The following is a 19,984-nucleotide window of genomic DNA, read 5'->3' as shown; positions in this document are numbered from 1 at the left end:
AATCATCCATGATCTTATTGGATAGCAAAATGAAGGGTCAAGTGGCCTATCCTTGTTTGAATGGTTCTAGTCAACTCCTTGAAAAACTCAAATCAAACCTGTCAGATACTATGCCCCTTACCTTGTGATGAAGTAGTAATTCCCTTAAACCTGAGCTAGGAGACCAGTTCAAGACCTATCTTCTCCAAAGGTATGCAATAACATATCTGAATAGATTAGTAGAAAATATCCGAGGTTATTGCAGAATAGGCCTTGGCTAAGTAGGTGCTTGATATCTTTTAAAAAACACAACTGACTGAAGGGCCTCGTTCCATGCTATAAAACTCTATGAAGAAATATTGAATAGGTTAACTCAGTTAGAAATATTCCGAAAAAAAACTCTTTTAAGCAGAGTCAGCTCAACGGATATTCAAAAACATTGTCTCATCTGTCACATTAACTACCCACATGTTCTCATGTGACAGACGCATCAACAGATACCAGTACAAACCATCCGACCGCCTAATGGCCAATCAACTCGCGCTGCGCCTGATGATCGCGGTGTAGAGGCCTCGAGGCAAACTCAATTTAGCCCCGCCTTATTCGTGTACGTCTCGTGGCGCAGGTGTCACGTGGTACCTCCCTCCTGAAAATGGCTGTGGGCAAAGTCAAGCCCCGCCTCTGTCTCATACCTATTGGTATCTGACAATATGGCGTCACCTGCAGGCAGAATAACCGCTTCTGATTGAATGTGAGAGCCGTCAATCCAACACAGACCGGGAACGGCTCGAGCAACATGTAGAGACTTTCAGGCAAGTGAATGAACGGTGAGTGAGGGTGAACAGACGTTTGATGTTTGGTCTCTAGTACCGAGAAGTGTGTGAATAATATAATACGGCTTTGCAAAGGCCTTTGATCTTGGTAAAGAGCGAAGGTGGCAGTATGGTGTTGATGTTGGTGGTACCCAGTGCTAGTGTCCGGTGATGGTGCCTGTACCAAGTGATGGTGGTGTTACCGTGTAGAGATCCTTCTGGATTCTTGTCAGTTGTGTGATTTTTTTTGAATACAGGCATTTGTAGCGCTGACTGATATCGGACTGATTTGTTTTGTAGGTAAACGGCTCGTGTCATTCTCTCTCAACAACATTTGGTGATCTTGACTGCTTCGCGTCTACTGTTAAAAAAGGTATTGTTACCAGTTCAAAGTGACTTTTAAGGATCTGGTGATATGCAGGGGGTAAACAGTGAGGTTGTTGCGCTCGAGAAGCAGAATGCTGCGTCCGTAAACGAAACAATTATAGAACATTGTGGAAATACCCAGGAGAGTACTGAATAGAAAGGGAGAAACCGAGTTAACAATTCAGATCGATGACAGTTCATCGGAACTGAACTAGAGATGTAATAGGTTTTGTGTCGGAGTGGGAGAGACAAAAGGAGAGTTTGTGATACGATGGAAGTCAGGGGATTGAATGATAGAGAGTCTGTCTTACAGGACGAAGAAAACTGTGATGGGACACGAAAAGAAAATATAAACCTTGTGCCGGTATGCTGCTGTCTGACAACGAAAATTAGATAAAAACTGAATCGCGCAAAGGCAAGAAAACAAAAAAAATGTGTTTAAAGTGCATGGACAACTTGCCACGTTGTTTTTGCCCAGAAGGCGGAAAACCACTTGATCGAAAGATGAACTTCCTTTTTCCGACTGAGAGTTTCAGTGGAACAGTGCTGCAGATTAATAACAGAACTCTTAGTGTGAAAGCAAGGTGGAGATTTTAAAATGACAGGCAACAGAAGCTTGGGGTCATGCTTGAAAACTGAATAGAAGCGTTTGGCAAACTAATCACCGAGAAAACCATAAGATGTAAGAGTAAATAGTTCATTCAGCCCATCCGGTCGGCTCTGACATCCAGTGAGATCATTGCTGATCTCATAATCCTCAACTCCACTGTCAGACTTTTTACATATAACCCTTGATTCCCTTACTGATTAAAAATCTGCCCGTTTTGGCCTTGCATATACTAAATGACACAGCCTCGCTATCCGTCTGCAGTAAAGAATTCTACAGATTCACTACCGCCTGAGAGAAGTTCCTCTTTATCTGTCTTAAATGTATCACCCCTTATTCTGAGATTATGTCCTATGATCCTAGACTCTTCCACAAGAGGAAACAAACTACTGCATCTACCTTGAAGACCCCCTTAAGAGTCTTGAATGCTTCATTAAGGTCTCCTCTCATTCTTTTAAATTCGAATGAATAGAAATCCGGTCTACTCAACATCTCTTCATAAGATCAGCTAAATGAATCTTCTCTGCCTGCAATGCCAATATATTGTTCCTTTAATTATTATTACTTTTCACAGTATTCCAGCCGTGATCCAATTAGTGTCTTATATAGTTCTCACACAAACTCTTTATTTTTATTCTCCATTCTCTTTGATATAAAGGCAAGTATTCATATCCCTCTGTTCTATAGCTTTCTGCAGTCTTTCTCCATTTAAATAATATTTAGATCCTCTATTCTTTCTGCTAAGGTGCATAAACTCACATTTTTCCCACATTATATTCCATCTCATTCCAAGGTTTTGCCCACTTGGATATTCCAACAAAGTAGGCAAGTTGGAGGTGCCAGAGAGGTAGGCAGCATTCGGGCTCCTGCGCCCATCCGCTCCAGACCGGATGCATCTTCCTTCTTTTCTTACCCATTTTGTCTTCTTTCTTTTTTCTTTTACTTTTTTCTTTTCTTCTTCTTCTTCTGTCAATGGCAGTGGAGAAAGTGACATTGCAGAGGAGGGTGACTGGAGTGGCAGCCTAACCTAGAAGCAGAGCCAAGGACTCCTGGTTATGGTAGGCCCAGAGTGACGTAGTGGTGGTATGGAATGCCTGGAGCAACCCACAGGTGTGGACCAGGCAGTGGTGCTAGCAGCGGAGGCGGGGACTCCTGGTTGCAGTAGGCCTGGAGTGGGGACTCCTGGTTATCAGTGAGGCAGTGACAACAGCTTTTGGTTTCGGTAGGCCTGAAACCAAGACACGACATTAGGGGCCTGTTGGTGAGGTGAAGCCAGTGACGAAACGATGGCGCTTGAAGAGTGGTGACTCCAACATTGGGTCCAGTGAAGGTGGTGGAGGGGTGGCAAAATAAGGGTTGTGGTTAGCTGGCTCAGGACCCACGGGTGAGGCAGCAAAATGAAAATGGACTCTTTTTCAACTATTCTTCAACTATTCAAAATTGTGCTGGATTGTGGCAATAGATAAGATTTCCTACAGTGTGGAAACAGGTCCTTCAGCCCAACAAGTCCACACCGACCCTCCGAAGAGCAACCCACCCAGACCCATTACCCTACATTTACCCCTGACTAATGCACCTAACACTACGGGCAATTTAGCATGGCCAATTCACCTGATCTTCACGTCTTTGGATTGTGGGAGGAAACCCACGCAGACATGGGTAGAATGTGCAAATTCCACACAGACAGGCAGGAATAGAACCCAGGACCCTGGTGCTGCGAGGCAGCAGTGCTAACCACTGAGCCACCGTGCCACCCATATAGTTGAAGCATTTCACTATATTTTACTGTCTAGAGTCATTGCAGAGTACAAGTGATAATAAATCATCATACATTAATTCATTCACTTTCTTAACCTGTCCATATTTCTCTGCAGACTCTGTGTTATCCTCACTACTTAGAGTCATAGAGTCATAGAGATGTACAGCATGGAAACAGACCCTTCAGTCCCACCTGTCCATGCCGACCAGATATCCCAACCCAATCTAGTCCCACCTGTCAGCACCTGGGTCATATCCCTCCAAACCTTTCTGTTTTATATACCCATCCAAATGCCTCTTAAATGTTGCAATTGTACCAGCCTCCACCACTTCCTCTGGCAGCTCATTCCATACATGTACCGCCCTCTGTGTGAAAATGTTGTCCCTTAGGTCTCTTTTATATCTTTCCCTTTCACCCTAAACCTATGCCCTCTCGTTCTGGACTCCCCGACCCCAGAGAAAAGACTTTACCTATTTACCCTATCTATGCCCCTCATAATTTTGTAAACCTCTAACAGGTCACCCCTCAGCCTCCGATGCTCCAGGGAAAACAGTCCCAGCCTGTTCAGCTTCTCCCTATAATTCAAATCCTCCAACCCTGGCAACATCCTTGTAAATCTTTTCTAAACCCTTTCAAGTTTCACAGCATCTTTCCGATAGGAAGGAGACCAGAATTGCATGCAATATTCCAACAGTGGCCTAACCAATGTCCTGTACAGCCGCAACATGACCTCCCAACTCCTGTACTCAATACTCTGACCAATAAAGGAAGGCATACCAAACGCCTTCTTCACTAACCTATCTCCCTGTGACTCCACTTTCAAGGAGCTGTGAACCTGCACTCCAAGGTCTCTTTGTTCAACAACACTCCCTAGGACCTTACCATTAAGTGTATAAGTCCTGCTAAGATTTGCTTTCCCAAAATGCAGCACCTCACATTTATCTGAATTAAACTCCATCTGCCACTTCTCAGCCCATTGGCCCATCTGGTCCAGATCCTGTTGTAATCTGAGGTAATCCTCGCCTTCATTATTTTGCTTCACCATCCTCAAACCTGGCTATATTACAATCACTCTCCATCAAAGTTATTAATGTATTTATAAATAATAGTGGATTCTTGGAGCATTACTACTAGTGCACCATTATCTTTGTAGATACTTCCTTTAATGACCTAGGATACATCCCATCAGGTCTAGATGACTTCTCAATCATTCGTGCCATTAGTTTCCCTAGCAGTTTTTTTCTAATGATAGTTATTCTATTTATTTCCACTTGCCTTTACCCCTTGATTATTTGGTCATTTTGGAATGCTACTGTAGACTTTGATGTGAAGTGTTTATTCAGGTCTTCTGCCATTTCATAGTTTCCCATTCTTTAATTCCTAAACTTTGTTCTCTAAGACAGCCAAAGTTCACATTGGCTTCTCTCTTCCTTATATATACTTACAGAAGCTCTTGCTGTTTTCTTATATCGCTTGCATGTTTCCCCTCAAAGTTTATCTCCTCCTTCTTAATTGTTTTTGGTCATCTTTTGTTTTTGTTTTAAAAATTTTCCCATCCTCTAGCTCACCACTAATTTTTGCCATATCATACCTTTTTTTTTCTGTCAATTTGATGATATCCTTCACTTCCCTGGTTAATAGTTGCCTTATCTAGTTCCTAGAACGTTTCTTTCTTACTGGGATATACCTTTGTTGTAAGACATGAATTGTTTTCCTAAATGCCTGCCATTGTTCCTCAACTGCCTTTGTTGCTAAACTCCTTTTCCAGTCCACCCCAGCTAGCTCTATGCGCTTTCCTTTACAAATATGTTGATTTAAGCTTGGTACAGTTATTTCTAACCAAGTTCTCCCCTCTCAAACTGAGTGCTAAATTCTACAATGTTATGGTCACTGTATCCTCAGGATCTTTTACTCTTGAGATATTTATTATACTACCTCATTATATATCACCAAATCCAAAACAGACTGATTTTTGGTTGGATTCAAAACTTATTGTTCCAGGTAACTGTCTCAAATACATTCTCTGAACCCTTCCTCATGGCTACCTCTGCCAATCTGATTATCCCAATCTACCTGTAAATTAAAGTTAACCATGATTATTATAATGCCTATCTAACATGTTCTTCTATCTTCTGATTTATTCTCTGTCCCATCGTATAGGTACTATTAGACAGCCTATAGACTATTCCTTCCATTGTCTTCTTCCCCTTGTTATTTCCTCTCTGGATTCTATGTCTTCTGATCCAAATAGTTTTTGCTGCCATTTTATTCTATGCAGTACCAGCAATACTATTACAGCATCCTCTCCTTCCTGCCAGTTCTTTTGAAAAGTCTTAAATACCAGAATATTTGGTTCCCAGCTTTGATAATTTTGTATCCAGGGCTCCATAATGGTTGTAAGATAGGACCATAAGAAATAGGAATAGGAGTAAGCCATTCAGCCCCTCGAGCCAATGCCTCCATTCAATAGGATAATTACTGATCTGACATTCCTCACATCCATATCCTGCCCTTGTCCCATCACCCTTGATTCCCTAACTTATCAAGAATCTATCTCTGCCTGAAGTGTACACAAAGACTCTGCCCCCACAGCTCTCTATGATTATACCTATTCATTTGTATTGGTGCTGTTAATTCATTTAATTTGTTCTGAATTGAAAATACATTGAAGTAAAGAGATATAAATTCTGTTTTGTTTTACATTTTTTGTCCTTTTCACCATATTTACTGTTGTCATCCTGTGTTTTTATACTCTGTCCCTTCTTGTCCTTTAGCCAAATAGCTCTCTGTATTACTACCATATCCTCTTGCTTTGTAATCCTTATTTCCCCTCTCGAGACTGTGTTGCTGGAAAAAGCACAGCAGGTCAGGCAGCATCCGAGGAGCAGGAGAATTGACGTTTCGGGCATAAGTCCTTCATCAGGAATGCTATTCAGTGTCCATTCCCCTAATTATACTGTTTCCTACCACTATTACATTTCTACCTGCGCCCTCCATCAGCCTACGTTTGATCTCTCCCAATTGTGAGCAGCGGATACTGCAGACTAAATTAAAAAAAGTAAACATAAATTGCTATTTGACCTCGAGGGAGTGTTTGGGACCTTAGATAGTGAAGAGAGAGTAGGTAAAAGGACAGGTGTTGCATCTTCTGCATTTGCATGGCAGCGAGCCACACAGATGGAGACTTGTCTTTCAGGTGACTGAAATGTGAACTAGGGAATTAAGGAGGAGTGATCCCTTCAAAACACTGAAAGGGGAAAATGTATGTATTGTGATGAAAAGTGTATAATATGTATTTATAACTTTTATTTTTGGAATTCGGATTTTAAATATACTCAGACGGATGTTGGTTACTTCGTGAAATGTTTTCTTTGAACAGAAAGCAGGTCAGAGAGTCCCTCTGAAATAATGTTTTAAATCCAACATTTTGTCAGAGAGAAGTGATTCTGGACCCTTTTGATGTTAATGGAGGCGCCTTTATATTTTTGTGTTTACAATAGGTAGGGTAACATTGCAAGGCTCTTAGCTCTTTGTAAAAATCCAATTTGAGCATTTTTTAAAATTGCATTCAGAAGACTTTAGAAATTTTAGAAGTAAGTTTAGTTTCTCTCTGCGAAGTAGGATTTAGGGCAGTTCAGGGAACAAGCCACCTAGTTCCAGAGGCAGCCAGAGGAGATTGGAAGCGGCAGCTTCAGCGGTAGCAGCAGTGGCGATGGCATTGTGGCTTTGTCAGGTCCAGAGCATGGACTTTGTTGATCAGAGTTGAGCGCAGCATGGGAAAAGCGAGCGGTGAGGGAGCCCTCCCCCTGTATCTGTGGTGGCGGTGTCAAGAACAGGCAGCTGAGGTCTCCCAGAGTGCGAACTAAGCAGAGGAGATTGTGGTCTCATTACAGCAAAGTGCTCAAGACTTTGAACTTTTAGTTCTATTTCTTTATTTTTCTAGTTTCTATTAAGAAGAACTTTAATGTTAACTACCACATTATTTATTTTCTATGATGTAATGCTTAACCTGTTAACTTTGTTTCTGTCTTTTACTACTTTGTAGCTATGTTTTTTGGCCCTAGGTTGCCTTTATACCAAGATGGCACTGTGTGTGGTGACATTATACATTTTTCACTGTATTCTGAACTGTACTTGAGTATGTGACAATAAAATCTAAATCAGCTGAAGGGTTCAGTTTGTGACACTTTCAAATCAGGAGAATAAGAAGTCTTTGTGTTTTTAGAACTGAGAAAGTTTAGGCTGTCAGACCTGTAAAAAGTTAATGTTGGCAGATTTGACCATGGCAAGGAAATTTTCAGGTATCAGTTAAGTAAAACCCTGCAAAGTTGAGACAGTGTTTAATTTTTCTGGGCTTGAGTCTGTAATGGATCATGTTGAGGAACATTTGAAACTTTATTTTTCTGTGTGTTTTGAAATCATGTAATTTGTATATATTTGTAGGTTGTTTTGTTTATTTTATTTCTTCGTTTGTATAATAAACTTGTGCTCTATTGTTAAAGAAAATCTGCAACCCACTGTGATTATGTTTCAGTCACCGACCATTAAATAACTAAACAAAAAAACGTGTATGTCATGCCAGGTTTCAGAATGGGATAGAACATAGAACATAGAACAATACAGCACAGAACAGGCCCTTCGGCCCACGATGTTGTGCTGAACATTTGTCCTCGCTTAAGCACCTATCCAATTGCCGCTTAAAGGTCACCATCTGACTTATCCAGTAGTACCACCGGCAGGAATCATAACCTTAGGAAAATGTGAGATCAATCTTGAGTGGCAAAAATGCTGCAAAATGATGGCTAGTTGCATGGGAGGCAAATCTTTCCTTTCTTTATTTATTTTCTTGCCTCATCACTATTCCCCTTGAACATGTTTGTCTCAGTTTTCTGTTATTCAGTCTTTTCTTCTCTTCCACCCTTTAGAAACTGATCTTGCTTTTGACCTTGCCCCAGCCAAACGTATTGTATCCTTTGCCTTTCCTGAAAATGTAACCACTTTCTATTTCTCTCTCCACAAATACTGCCTAAGTATTTCCAACATCTATTTTCATTTTAGATTGATGCAATAATTGTGTTTTGGTTCCTTGTCATCTTGTCCCAATAAAAAAAAACCCATTCCTTGAGTCTGTGTTTGCTGATCTTCAAGACCTGATGTATTTTCTAACTGACTACAGTTTCTTTTCAATTATACTTTTTGGTTTTCACTTATCTTCAGATGACTCCCAACTCCCCATCATCTTTCTCAACTCTCCATGCTATTTGTGTAATTTTGCTTCTGCAGCATGAAAACTTTTCATCAACATTTCCTCTGGATTAACATTAAGGAGTCCAAAGCCATCTTCTTTTACCTCCATTATATGATTGACACCCTTGCCAGTAATTTCTTTCCTTAACTAGCTTTCAAACCTGACCCCCATGAACTGAACTACAGACTTAATGATGATGTCCACGTGGCTCTGCAACAATGCTGTCAACCTTGCTACTACCTCATTCGTGTTTTCATCAGCAGACTCAATAATGTCAGCATGATTATTGCTACCCTCCCATTTCCCACCATTCTTCACTTTTGGCTTGTTTTATTCACTTGGATGCCCATTACCTGACCCAAAGTGCTGCTCAATCATCACACAGTCCAGAATGATTTTAAAGTTCTGAAGAAGTCGTGGGCGGCACGGTGGCACAGTGGTTAGCACTGCTGCCTCACAGCGCCAGAGACCCGGGTTCAATTCCCGCCTCAGGCGACTGACTGTGTGGAGTTTGCACGTTCTCCCCGTGTCTGTGTGGGTTTCCTCCGGGTGCTCCGGTTTCCTCCCACAGTCCAAAAAAAACGTGCAGGGTCAGGTGAATTGGCCATACTAAATTGCCCGTAGTGTTAGGTAAGGGGTAAATGTAGGGGTATGGGTGGGTTTCGCTTCGGCGGGTCGGTGTGGACTTGTTGGGCCGAAGGGCCTGTTTCCACACTGTAATCTAATCTAAAAAAATCTAAAGTCATACCAGATTTAAGATGTGAACTCTGTTTCTATCTCCACAGATGTTGCCAGACTTGCTGAGTTTCTCCAGAATTTTCTGTTTGTTTCTTAACACTTTTCAAACAAATATTTGTTTACCCTACTGCATGTTTTAACATGCTATTCAATGAGGTAGGATGCTAAAAGCGCAATATAAATTAAAGTTATTATTACTGCATAGATAATGAATATCCTTATTTCATATTATGTTCACAAAATATCTGAAACTATTTGTCATAAACCACTACACAGCATTAAATTTTTTTTGCATCCTCATCATGGCTGGTATGTGCTTGATTTCCTATTAAATTTGCGTTGTCTTCCTGAATGGTTTATTATTCATTTAAAGTAGTTATTATTATAGCAATGCACTGATAGCTTCTTGCATTCCTTTTTCCTTATAGGACATACTATTCTCCCATTGTTTAAAGCTAACAACCAATTCCCTCATTTCATATTTCATTTCTGCTTCTGCAGTTTACTTTAGAACATAAGAATATAAGAACTAGGAGCAGGAGTAGGCCCTTTGAGCCTGGTCTGCCACTCAATAAGATCATAGCTAATCTTTTCGTGGACTCAGCTCCACTTACACACATTTTCACCATATCCCTTAATTCCTTTATTTTTCAAAGCGTATCTACCTTAGTTTTATAAGTGATTACTGAATTGGTGTCAACTACTTCCCTGGGCAAGGAATTCCATAGACTAACAACCCTCTGAGTGAAGAAGTTCCTTCTCAGTTCAGTTCGAAACCTGCTTCCTCTAATCTTGAGGCCATGTCCTTTTGTCCTGGTCTCATCTACCAGTGGAAACATCATATCTATTTCAATTTTATCGATTCCCTTCGTAATTTTATATGTTTCTATAAGATCCCCCCTCATTCTTCTGAATTCCAATGAATATAGTCCCAATCTACTCAGCCTCTCCTCATAAGCCAACCCCCTCAACTCCAGAATCAACTTAATGAACCTCCTCTGCAATGCCTCCAGTACCAGTACATCCTTTCTTAAGTAAGGAGACCAAATCTGCACACAGTACTCTAGTGTGGCCTCACTTGCACCTTGTACAGCTGTAACATTACCTCCCGGCTTTTAAACTCAGCTCTTTTAGCAATGAAGGACAAAATTCCATTTGCCTTCCTAATTACCTGTTGTACCTGCAGACCAACCTTCTGCGATCCATGCACAAAGACACCCAGGTCCCTCTGCAATTCAGCATGCTGCAACTTTTTACCATTCAAGTAATAATCTATTTTGCTGTTACTCCTAACAAAATGTATGACTTCACATTTACTAACATTGTATTGCATCTGCCAAATCTTTGCCCACTCATTCAATGTATCTCTGTTCCTCTGCAAAGTTTCACAGTCCTTTGCACACTTTGCGCTGCCACTCATCTTAGTGTCATCGGCAAATTTTGACACTGTACATGTAGTCCCCAACTCCAAATCATCTATATAAATTGTAAATAATTGTGGTCCTAACACCGATCCCTGAGTCACACATCTCGTCACTGATTGCCCACCAGAATAGCATTCATTTATCCCCACTCTTTGCTTCCTGTCAGTCAACCAATCCTCTATCCACGCTAATACTCCACCCCTAACACCATGCATCCTTATTTTATGCAGTAGCCTCATGTGCAGCACTTTGTCAAAGGCCTTTTGAAAATCTAGGTTCACTACATCCACTGGTTCCCCATTTCCCACCTTGCTTGAAATGTCTTCATAGAATTCCAAAAGATTTGTGAAGCATGACCTGCCCTTCATGAAGGTTGAAACTTTATTGCTGGAACAGCACAGCAAGTCAGGCAGCATCCAGGGAACAGGAGATTCGACGTTTCGGGCACAGGCCCTTCTTCAGGATTCCTGAAGAAGGGCCTGTGCCCGAAACGTCGAATCTCCTGTTCCCTGGATGCTGCCTGACCTGCTGTGCTGTTCCAGCAATAAAGTTTCAACTTTGATCTCCAGCATCTGCAGACCTCACTTTCTCCTGCCCTTCATGAACCCATGCTGCCTCTGTACAATGGGACAATTTATTTTGAGATTTCTTGCTATTTCTTCCTTGATAATAGACTCCAGTATCTTCCTCACTACAGAGGTTAAGTTCACTGGTCTATAATTCCCTGCCTTTTGTCTACTTTCCTTTTTAAACAGTGGTCTCACATTTGCTAATTTCCAATCTGCTGGGACTGCCCCAGAGTCCAGCGAACTTTGGAAAATTACTGCCAGTCCACCTGCTATTTCTCCCACCATCTCTTTTAGTACCCGGGGATGCATTCCATCAGGGCCAGGATACTTATCTATCCTTAGCTCCATTAGCTAATCCAGCACTAACTCTTCCGTAATATTAATTGTTTCCAGGTCCTCACGTACCTTCATCTCTTCGTAACTTACTGGCATGTTGTTAGTATCCTCCACTGTGAAGACCGATGCAAAGTACCTGTTCAATGCCTCCACCATTTCATCGTATCCCATAACTAACTGCCCCTTCTCATCCTCTAAAGGACCAACATTTACTTTAGCCACTCTTCTTCACTTTGTATATTTATAGAAACTTTTGCTATCTGCCTTTATATTTTGTGCTAGTTTTTTTTTCTCATACTCTAGCTTACTTTTCTTTAAAGCTCTTTTTGTGGCTTTCTGTTGACTTTTAAAGTTTTACCAATCTTCTAGATTCCTGCTGTTTTTTGGCCATTTTGATAGCCTACCTTATTTCCTTAGACACGCATGGCAGATTACCCCTCCTCTTACGATCTGTCCTTCTCACTGAAATTATTCAAAGTGCTCAGTAAAATTCATTTGAAGGTCCTCCACTCCTCGTCAACTGTCATGCCATAAAGTCTCTGTTTCTAGTCTACTTTAGCCAGGTCCTCCCTCGTTCTATCATAGCCCCCCTTGTTCACCCACTTTTCAAAAATAGGTTGAGAAAAGGATATCAGAATATTTCAAAATGAAAGTAAAAATGCTGGCTGGATTCAGCAGGTCAATGATAACCTATATTGATCAAGAGTTAGGGATCATGTCAATTATCTTCCAGCAGAACTGGAGTGGTTAAAGATTTAACAGTTTATTAGCAAGTACAGAAATATGGAAAGAAGGAGAGATAAGAAAGAATTAAGGCAGTCTGGATAAATTGCAGTCCAGGAAATATTAAACGACTAAAGGGATGAAGATGCAAAGCAAGGAATATATAATGGAACAAGTAAAGAAATAAAAGTTAAACTGAATACTGGGATTTTTCAGAGCTGCATCTTTTACAGGCAATTGACTGCACATGAATGACATGAAAGGAAGCTGAAACATTATAACTGAGGATAAGAGGACACCAAGTAGTGGTAGTTGTTTTTAGAATATATGGGTAATGTTGACATTCTTGCTGGAACCTTGACACATGCTGTCATGATGACTGAGAAGCTAATGGAAAGAAGTGAGGTTTTAACATCAGTTTTCCAAAGGTCAAATTTGTGTAGTATATGAACTTCCCCTTCTTTATAATTATTTTTGAATGTGCTATGGTAAAAGTTCTAAATTGAAGGAAAGAACTGCTCCATAATTTTTACTATTGGAACGTCTGTGCTCTTCCAATTCAAAATAATTGCTATACCTCAAATTATTGCAAAACCATGATGGCTGATACCTTTTTTCAGCTAGTTCAATCTGCAAAATCAGACTTTCTACTTTCTAGGAAATTGTCCCTTCAGTCATTGTTATTCCTTCGATTAAGAGGTGGATAATGTTATTTGTAGCTTGTTCCTGATTGCAGTTACAGACTGTGATCAGCTCACCAAAAGCATCACTGGTGCCTGTGAGAGTTCAACCTCCACGTAACCAAACAGGATTTGTTTGAATCTAGCCTGATAATCTGATCACTGGGGATCAGGTGAAAAGGTAGAGTACTGAAAAAGTATGGTCCTTTATCCTAGTTTCCCAGAAATTAACTGAAATTTACATCATTATTTGGATCTAACCATCATCTCCAATTTAATTCTTATTGCTCCACATTTGAAAATTACTTCCACCAGCTCAAGGGAGCTGATTTTCTGTATATTTGTTTGAAAATTTTAATATAATCATGATATTGTTCCAAAAAGAAGCTTGAGCGTAGTTGTTTGTGTTATGCTTTCCTTTGTACTCATGGTAAACTTACTGTATTTTGGAAAATCACAGATACTCCTGGGAGAAACATTTCCTTGATACTGAAATGATTAGTTTAATAACAAACTCTGAATGTAGGGACAATATATTCAATGTCTGTGATACTAAGCTGCTTGTGATCTAATATTAATTTAATATTAACTTAAAACATTTTTGCTTGTATGTTTTACCAGTCTCGAGTAGGTAAATAGATAATAATTTCCATCCTTGAAAAATAATTTGATGTACAATTCTGAAGTTTGTGAGATCCGATTTATTGCTTAATTTTAAATTATACTTCAAATATTTGTTCTGCTAAATAACAAGACATTAAAATTGGCAAAAATCTTGCCACATGGAACGTAATGTAGGAAAATGTGACATTATGGTTTTTGGGAGGAAGAATAGAGTAGCTGAATATTATTCAGATGGAAAAAAGATTACGAATAGCTGCTTCACAAGAGGATTTGAGATCCTCGTGTATGAATCACAAAAGGCAAATGGTCTTTATTTCAAAGGGAATGGAACATTAAATATGGAAGTCTTGTTGAAACCTTGAAAGGCAGTAGTCATACCATATCTGGAATAGTGTGAACAGTTTTAGTCTCCTATCTAAGAAAAAATACACAAGCCATGGATGCAATCCAGAGAAAATTCACTAAGCTGATCATTGGCATCAGGGATTTTCTTATGATGAGAGATTAAGTATGTTGGCCTTGTGGTCATTGGAATTTGGAAGAATGAGAAGTGACTTTATTGAAACATACAAGATTCTCTGGGGGCTTGCCAAGGTGGATATGGAAAGTCTCCCAAATAGATGTTTCCCCTTGTGGGAGAGTCTAAGATCAGAGGGCATAATCTCAAAGGAAGGAGTCACCCATTTAAGACCAAGATGAAGATGATTTCTTGTCTCAGAGGGTAATGAATTTGTGGAATTCTTTACTGCGGAGGATTGTCAGTAAGGGTCGTTAAGTATATTCAATGCTGAGAATATACATTTTTAATCAGTAAGCGAATAAAGGCAGGGAAATGGAGTTGAGGATTATCAGATATCTCATGATTTTATTTAATTGTGGAGCAGACCTGGTGGACCGAATAGCCTACTTCTGCTGCTATGTCTTATGGTTTAAAACATCAAAATCTTGTATTAAAATATGTCAAGTAATTTTTGCATTAAGTAACATTTTAGAATATTGCTTTTGGAGTTGGATGTTTTCAGGATGAGAAATTATGCGACAAAAAATAGCTTATTTCTCAGGTGGTGGATTAATTGAAGGCTGAATTTACAGATTAGTTTTTGAGAGGCAGAAAACTATAAAATTTATAGTCTTTTTGGGCAGAGCTTCTGAATCTCACTCCAAACCAAATGACTCTTTTTCTTGGATTGTGGTTGATCCTGTGATTATAAAGTACAGAGATCAACTCAAATCAGCATAATCACGTGCAGTGGAACATATTGTCCAATTAATTCTAACTTCTCTCCATTCTATTCATGGGAAGATAAAATTGCTGTGAAATTTACCAGATTTTTCTGTAAAATTGTCAGCAACATTTATATTAATCATGGCAATATTCTGAAAAGGATCTTAAGCTGTGGTTGTTGTGGTATGTTTCCTTTGTATAGTAAACCTATTTTATTTTGGAAAATGTCAGAAATTTCTGTAATCAACAGGGAACATTAGTGGACTAAGTGCAGAATATTCCATTGCTGCTGTGAGAGACCTTTTTATAGGAGCATTAGTGTCTCTCAGATTGCATCATGTCTTCCACTGAAGGCCATGACTGAGACCAAGACGTTAGCAAGAAGGGGCTACTAAAATTCACTTTTATAGGGCACATAAAGACATTTAGCACTGTTTTCTGGGTCCTCCACCACTTTCCATATATAGAACATAAAACTAAACTCGAGTGCGGTGCTGAAAAAGCACAGCCAGTCAGGCAGCATCCGAGGAGCAGGAGAATCAACGTTTCGGACATAAGCCCTTCATCAGGACTCTTTTGACTCTGACCTTCAGCATTTGCAGTCCTCACATTCTCCTAGAAACATAACTAGACTAGCATGTAAATATAATGACAAGAAGAGCAGGTTAGAGGCTAAGAATCCTCAATGCGTTACCCACCTCCTGACTCTCCAGAACCAATCCACCATTTACAAGCCGCAAGTCAGGAATGTGATATTATGTTCCTCACTTGCCTTTATGAATGCAGCTCCAACAACAGTCAAGAAGCTTGACACCATCTAGGACACACAATCCTGCTTGATTAGCATCACATCCATAAATATTCATTCTCTCCACAACCAACACTCAGTAGGAGCAAATATGTACTATCTACAAGATGCACTGCAGAAATTCACCAAAGCTCCTTAGAGAGCTCTTTCTTAACCCACAATTACTATCATCTAAGGAGACAAAAACTGCAAATTCGTGGAAACACCATCACCTGCATGTCCGCCTCCAAGACACTTGCCTTCCTGACTTGGAAATATATTACTGTTCCTTCTGCGTCACTGGGCCAAAATCTTGGAATTCCCTCCCTCATGGCATTGTGGATCTACCATTAGCATGTGGATTGCAGTTATTGAAAAAGGTACCTTACTACATCTTTGCAAAGGCAACCAGGCATGGGCAGCACCAATGCACACATACCATGAGCGAATAAAAAACAGTTGCAGGATAAGGGGAAAAGAGTTCTTCTGATAACATGGAGCCTTTGTCCTCTCTGGTTTTAAGATGGCTTGGGACATCCAGAGGTGGTTTGCTGGGATGAGATGGGAATGAAAATTGGGGTTAGGGAATTGCCCATCATAATAGGGAGACAGTGATAATCTCCACAGCCAAAGTTTTCCCACTGCTTATTCATAGTTACATCTGTCTAACTAGTGTTCGATATACAGTAGTTGTCAGTGTTCTGTAAGTGAGTTGAGAGTTTGGGCTGTGTTTGACATTTTACAATAACACACCTCACAAATATCATCTAAAAATTTAGCTAAAAATGTTCAGCCTTTCAGTGGAAATTGTCTGATTTATTTTTTTAATTTTGCATTTTACTAGAAATGGAAACTTTACTCGATTCACAAAGATTGGCCGAAGAAGTTGAAAGCACTCTAATTAACTATTACTGCAGTGGAGACAGTGAATGGAGAGTTGGAAAGAAAACAGTAAGTTTGTCCTGCACTGATCAGTAATAGATATTATTATAACATGTATTATGTCTCAAATATTTTACTGTCTTTTCAGATTTGAGGCCTTCGCTGTTTCTAACTCTTACTGATGTGTTTCATTCCATTTTTACAAAGATAGCATTTGCCTATGTGCCTGTGTGAGGATGGGAAAGTTTGTATGGTTTGGGGGACTCCATGATAGATCTTGCTCTTGCCTCCTATAGTCATGATCCAGCTCTACTGACAATGCCTTACCAAAGCATTCAATGACTTGACAGTAGATCTTATGGCTCCATTCGTACCAGGGAAGTGGTGTATTGTAACTTTTTTTCTGACCAATTTGCTAACATTGGTTAACAAAGATCATTTCCTCAAGATTTAGTTTAGCTATCAATGGAAATTATTTAATTATATAGACTATTTAGAATTTTGAATATCTGTCAAATTTAATGTTAAGCTTTTCAGTTTGAGAATAAAGTCTTTGTTTATCTTGCCATTTCTCATAACTGAGTTCCCCTAAGAATCATCTTGGTAAATGTGAGTTGCACTTTCACAAAGAATGTTATGTTTCTCCTATAATGGGAAACTGCAAATTTCATGCATACCTCAGATACGGCCTTGACAACAAATTGTATGGTAAACTTTGATCATAACCTTTGTGTTTAATCCTTCTCTTTATACATTATAAAACCAAATTTGTGTTAACTTGTTCATCTAATTTTAAATCCCAGAAACTTAATTTTAGATTACTTACAGTGTGGAAACAGGCCCTTCGGCCCAACAAGTCCACACTGACCCGCCGAAGCGCAACCCACCCAGACCCATTCCCCTACATTTACCCTTGCACCTAATACTACGGGCAATTTAGTATGGCCAATTCACCTAACCTGCACATTTTTGGACTGTGGGAGGAAACCGGAGCACCCGGAGGAAACCCACGCAGACACTGGGAGAATGTGTAAACTCCACATAGTCAGTCGCCTGAGGTGGGAATTGAACCTGGGTCTCTGGCGCTGCGAGGCAGCAGTGCTAACCACTGTGCCACCCAAAATTTTCCTCTTTTCTTTACTTGTTGATAGCTTTAGCATTTGTGGAATATTTAAGTTCTTTATTCTTGCTTCTGAAATATATTGGCAGAGATTTCTCTGCTTTCTATCATCAAGTATGACAGTGAAGCTAGTTCATGCAAATGTTTGTGAATTATATCTCTTTCTGCCCAAGGAACAGGAATAATTAGTACATACACATTGCATGTATCAGCTCAAGTCTTCTGAGTCAGAAGGTTCTGGGTTCAGTAGATACTCAGGAACTTTAAGATGACACTCTGGCCTCATTTTTCAGATAAGGTGTTGAAATGAGGTCCCATCTGTTCTCTTATGTGGATATAAAAGACCCTATAACACTATTTTGAAGGAGGTTAGGTGAGTTATCCCTGTGTCCTGAATTATATGCATCCCTCAAGCAACATCACAGAAAGCATGTCATCAGGTTGTGGTCATATTGCTGTTTGTGGGATTTTGCTGTATGTAAATTGCTGCAAATCCTACATTATCACATTGATTACACTTTGAAAGTACTTTATCAAGTGTAAAATACTTTGGGATGTCTGGTAGTTGTGAAAGGGAGATGTAAAGGCAAGTCTTTCTTTCTTTCTATACATTCATATTTATCATTTTGCTCAATTACACAGTGTTGTAGGTTTCGGCCTTTCTGTGCTACCCCGCCCATTTGAGACCTCCCTCAGAAGGGAGATAACATTTTTAATTTATTTGTGTTCCTTGGTTTGAATTCTTGTTGTGTTACCCATAATTTGGAAAACATTACCCTCTTTTGCTTCTTTGTATTCCCTTTTAATTTACAAGTGATGGTTTAGCAATTCTGGAGCATTCTGAGAGCTGCTGCTTCATTAGCGAATGATATATTTTTGATATTTTAGTTCACAATATGACTGATTCACTTCTTGACTTCATAGAAAGACGTAATTGTTTGGAGGAAACCTTCAGAAGAATTTGGAGGATATTTGTAAGTATTTTTAAAAGTATTGTCAGGAAAAATGTTAAAAAATATAAAATGTAAAGAGAGAGCAAAAAGAGATTTAGAAAATATATTAAATGAGTTTGGCAGGCCAAATAAAGAGAAATAGCAAGTATGAGGGAGACTTTCATTAACATAGTACCTTTCACAAGTTTGGGATTTCCCAAACTGCATTGCAGCCAATGAAATACCTGTGAAATATGGTAACAATTGTAAATGTGAATTAATAAATAAAAAGATTCTTATAAAGAGGTGGGATCATTTTGAGATGATAAAAGACATCCTGAGATGGAGAAAATGTGAGAGATGGCTAAATAATATTTTGCATTAGTTTTTATAGATAAAGATGAAATATTGGAACTTTAAAAGAAATGGAAGAGCCATTGCCAGAGATAAATATTCAAAGAAATGTTTTAATTTAAAAACCAGATCATGCTTGTAAACACTCCAAAATACTGAAGGAAGTTACAGAGGAGATAAAGTAGAAAGAAATGGTAGCATTGTGGTTATTTTGTGGAGAAATGGCACAAGCATGAATGTCGTGATTTGAAGTCCAGTTGGGCTTCAGCTAGTAGACGCTTCTGCATGGTTACATCATTAATCTCTCTCTTGTCGCCACTGAAAGAAATGCACAGAGGCTGGTATCCCACCATCAAGACACCCTTTATTATGCACAGTACAGCTAACTCAGCATCAGTTCCTTCTACAAAGACATTTCTGAATCCTCTATTTATATTGGTCAGCCAGGCCTTTCTGATTGACGCTAAAAAGGATCACATAGTCAATGAGATCCACCTGGTTCTAATCACTGCACTCATTATGGACATGTTGAATTTCCTTAGCCTTCTGAGGAAGAAGCATTGGTGTGCTTTCTTGATTGTAGCATTGACATGGATGTATCAGCATAGATTGCAAGTGATACTTACTTATCGGAACATGAGAATCTCGACCACTTCCACCTCAGCACCATTGATACGGACAGGAATGTATCCTCCATTCCACTTCCTGAAGTTAGTGACAAGCTCCTTCAATTTACTGACATTGAGGGAAAGATTGTTGTCTTTATACCATGCCACTAAGCTGTCTATCTCTTTCCTGTACTGTATTTCATCGCTATTT

The 19,984-nt window shown here is 39.5% G+C and overlaps 1 long non-coding RNA gene across 2 annotated transcripts; it reads left to right on the top strand.

The window, feature by feature from the left end:
* The first annotated feature begins 695 nt into the window (after positions 1–695).
* On the top strand, positions 696–19,149 carry LOC122547241. 2 transcript variants are annotated; one of them, XR_006310933.1, is made up of 4 exons: positions 696–806; positions 1,092–1,164; positions 16,722–16,828; positions 18,804–19,148. It is a non-coding gene; the product is annotated as an uncharacterized LOC122547241 (long non-coding RNA). The 2 variants fall into 2 exon arrangements; XR_006310934.1 differs by lacking the exon at positions 696–806 and adding an exon at positions 823–900 and having other exon boundaries at positions 18,804–19,149.
* The last annotated feature ends 835 nt before the right edge of the window (positions 19,150–19,984 follow it).

Source organism: Chiloscyllium plagiosum, unplaced genomic scaffold (genome assembly GCF_004010195.1).
Source record: "Chiloscyllium plagiosum isolate BGI_BamShark_2017 unplaced genomic scaffold, ASM401019v2 scaf_4479, whole genome shotgun sequence".
NCBI lineage: Eukaryota > Metazoa > Chordata > Chondrichthyes > Orectolobiformes > Hemiscylliidae > Chiloscyllium > Chiloscyllium plagiosum.
This window is presented reverse-complemented; position numbering and strand designations above follow the sequence as displayed.